This window comes from Lolium perenne, chromosome 2 (assembly GCF_019359855.2).
Source record: "Lolium perenne isolate Kyuss_39 chromosome 2, Kyuss_2.0, whole genome shotgun sequence".
NCBI classification, from domain to species: domain Eukaryota; kingdom Viridiplantae; phylum Streptophyta; class Magnoliopsida; order Poales; family Poaceae; genus Lolium; species Lolium perenne.
Window position 1 is genome coordinate 184101964 of NC_067245.2, and position 4123 is coordinate 184106086.

Below are 4123 nucleotides of genomic sequence, written 5' to 3' on the forward strand. Positions count from 1 at the left end.
ACAACAAAAGTGCAATAAAGATCGCCAATAACCCAGTTCAACATTGCCGCACAAAACACATTGATATTCGCCATCACTTCCTACGTAATCATGTTGCCAATGGGGACATTGAGCTCACTCATGTGGGAACAACGTACCAACTGGCGGATATTTTCACTAAGCATTTGGATGAAGCCCGGTTTGTAAGCTTGAGAGGAGCACTTGGTATTCTTGATCCTAACAACTTAGATTGAACAACTTCTTGCATTTATCTTGCTATCTAGTTTAGTTGTGCATCACATATGGGGATAGTCATCTTACCATGTCTTGGTATGATGCATACCTATGTATGCAACATAAATCCCCCGCCACTCATTAGCCTCAATTGCAAAATGATTTTATTCTATGAGGACAAATGATCTTATTGCAAAACTATTTCAAAAATGATTTCTAATTCTTGATATATTTTGAATCATGTCCATTCTTGTTATTTACATCTTGTTTGGATTTCACTCCAATGGGTATGCCTAGAAAATCTTGCTCTTCCTGCCCCATATATGTGCTCCTCTTATTATACATCTATCTATCTATATGTACATGTCATCTTATGATCATACACACACTTTTGCAAGAAAAAGGCAAAAAGGGGCAGATACCTACTGTCCGGTCCCTAGCCCGGTTGGGCTAGCCCTAGCGTCGATCGACCCGGTCCCCAGCCCGGTCGGCCGGGCCGTGCGCCGGTCGGCTGCAGCATAAGTGGGAATGGGGGTTACCCCTTGGGGGTCTTCTTCCTCACTTTCCCTTTCCATCATAGCCTCCATTGGCGCCGCCCTTCCTTTCCACCACTCCCTAGGGCATTTCCACCACTAGAACCTCCTCAAACTCCACTCCACCATAGATAGGGCACCTTGGAAGATCTTCACCAAGGGATTTGGTCCCTCTCAAGCCATATTTGGAGTTCTTGGGCCTTTTCCCCCTCAAGCCTCTCCTTGATGTTCTTCTTGCTCCCTTGGGCAAGGAAGAGCAATGTCTTTGGGTAACCCCCTCATCTCCTTCCTATGTCTTGATTCCCTCATACATTGCACATTTGTTGAGGGATTTGAGAAACTAGGGTTAGGGTTAGCGCTGGTCTAGTACCTCATGCCATTAGAGTGCCACACACCACTATGCACATGATCCACTCTACATTGTTGTAATATATGTACAAGTATTTGAGCTTTTCTATGATCTTGTGTTGAAAATCTGGACTATACCAAAAAAAAAATTGATAGTGCCCGGCGTGCCGGCCCTCACACCGGCCGGACCGGCGTGTCGCCCGGTCAACCGGCTGACAAACCGGCCTGTCCGGTCTCACGCCCGGTTGTGCCGGACGATGTGCTGGCCCACCCAGATTTTCGCGCAAACTTCATCAAAACACTTCTATATATATTATACTTTTGGCCTCCTTGTTTCTGATGACATGTACACTTATCCCACTGCTATTCTCGCTCTATTTACTCATTCACAAGAGATTCTGGTGATGACACACGTGTTGTTGCCAAGAGGGGCAGGAATGAGAGGCCCCTGGGGTGCCGGACTAGCACTCGTATGCCTAGCAGAGCAGCTCAGAGCAGTGCACCAGGTGGTTCTACAGGAGGTAAGACCAAGTCAACAGGAAAGAAAAGGAAAGGCATAAACGTAGTTCTAGATGATGATCTTGTTGAGAAAGTGCCGAGATACAATGTTGGCACATTACATCTTGCTGATTGGAGAAGACTCAGAGAGAAGAATCCCGATTGGTTCGAGGAAAGATCGTACCTTGGTGGAGATAGGGAATTCTGGACCAACACTCAGTTGAGCATGTGGGATGATTTCTACAACTCCTCATATTGTATGAAGAATGGTGTCATTGTGCAGCCCAAGTCCATCAACAAGGAACAACTTACCATGCACCAAGCCACTAAGTACCGCTTTGTGGTTGATACCTTGCAGAAGAAGGGGTTGCTTGATCTTGTGTGGCTGAAGCCTGGTAATACAAAGGGAGTTGGGTTATATTGCCCAATCCTTGACCGTCAATTCCACTGCACTATTTTCTTTCATGATGACGCTGCTCGCACTATGACTTGGATGACTGGATAAGAGAAGTACACTTGCAACTACCTTGACTTATGTGAAGCCATGAGATTTGGTAGTGGTTGTGCTCATGGTTTTTAGATTCACTCTCAGGACCAATTCACTCATGGGAACATTGCTTTCTGCTATCCTCCGGAGCCTACAGCTGCTCTCCCACTATCTCCGGAATGTACTACTCTTATTTGGTGCTTGCCAAGATATTCCGTGAGAGTCTCTTCAGCAAGTTAGGAGACTCAAGTGAATTCCGAGCCTACCATCTTAACCTCATGCACTACTGTCGTCCTGAAAACATTAGTGAAAGAACATGGAGTCCCCATGTGTGGTTTTGGTAATTGATGACAATCCCTATGGACTAACGGTTGTATTGAGAATCTATCTTAGGTCGTGTCCATAGCCATGTGTTGGTCTCAAGGTTGCAAGATGGTGAAGAGCGAGTACTATGAAGAAGACAGATGAAGACAGTGTCGAAGAGAGATGAAGACGGTGTAGAAGATGAAGAGAGATGAAGATAGCGTAGAAGATGGATGGATACGATGTCGTGTATGTTGGAAGGATATGGAGGCTTGTACAAGGTTGAGGAGGATGAAGACGGAGCTCGATAGGATAGTGGTCGCATCATCGGAGAGAGCTCAAACCTTGCATGCATTGCATCATGTTTCTTGGTTGTTCTTGGTTCTTATCCATGAGATGGGTTAGAGCTTGTGTTCATTCTCATGACAATCTCTAGCTCATCGGAAACGGATTCCGGATGCATCGCATGTTGCATGTGCGAGGGTGATGATTTTCCTGATATACCATATTGAGAGGTTACACCTCTATGACCATGAGAAAATCATCATACACTCTTTTCCATCTTTTCACCTTGTGTAGAGGTAGCTCTTGTCGCCCTCTTTCCGGCAAAACTAGTTTCACCTCAATCGGAGTTTCCTAGCTCGAGTTATTGCCGTTTCCGTATCGCGGTTTGGAAAAAAAAGGGCGGTAGTACCGGTCAGGTACCGGTTAGGTACCGGCTTGGTCTCTGTAAGTTCTTGGATCCGGTCCAGTATTGGGCCAGTACCGACCCGGTAGTATCGCTCGAGCTGTAGTACCGCTTTCACAAGAGGTAGTACCGCTTTGAGTCGTTTTCTGTCTGTTTTTTGCACAGTTTTGACGCAAGCGGTAGTACCGCTTTGACAAGGGTAGTACCGCTTTGGGTCGCGAATCTGACCATTTTTCTGCCCAACAACTATAATTCGTGGCCCCCTATTTATACCTCTCTTCCACCTCCGACCCAACCACTTCTTCCCCTCCATTCTCTCTCCTCCATTGTTGACCTTGAAGAGCTTGTTCCTCCTCATTATCCCCCCACTATTTCTTGCATATTTTTGGGGGAAAGGAGAGAGGAGATCTAGACGTAGAGATTCACCAATTGAATCCTTCTCCAAGTGAGGGGACTTGCTAGATCTAGATCTTGGAGTAATTTGGTGTTCCTCCTCTTATTTTGTTCTTCCTCCCTTATTCCCCCAATAGCTTTTGTAGCTTTGTTGGAATTTGGGAGAGAAGAATGATACGCGTACAGCACGCGACCGTTGGGAACCCCAAGAGGAAGGTGTGATGCGTACAGTAGTAAGTTTTCCCTCAGTAAGAAACCAAGGTTTATCGAACCAGTAGGAGCCAAGAAGCACGTCGAAGGTTGAAGGCGGCGAGATGTAGTGCGGTGCAACACCAGGGATTCCGGCGCCAACGTGGAACCTGCACAACACAACCAAAGTACTTTGCCCCAATGAAACAGCGAGGTTGTCAATCTCACCGGCTTGCTGTAACAAAGGATTAGATGTATAGTGTGGATGATGATTGTTTGCAGAAAATAGTAGAACAAGTATTGCAGTAGATTGTATCGATGTAAAAGAATGGACCGGGGTCCACAGTTCACTAGTGGTGTCTCTCCCATAAGATAAATAGCATGTTGGGTGAACAAATTACAGTTGGGCAATTGACAAATAGAGAGGGCATGACAATGCACATACATGATATGATGAGTATTGTGAGATTT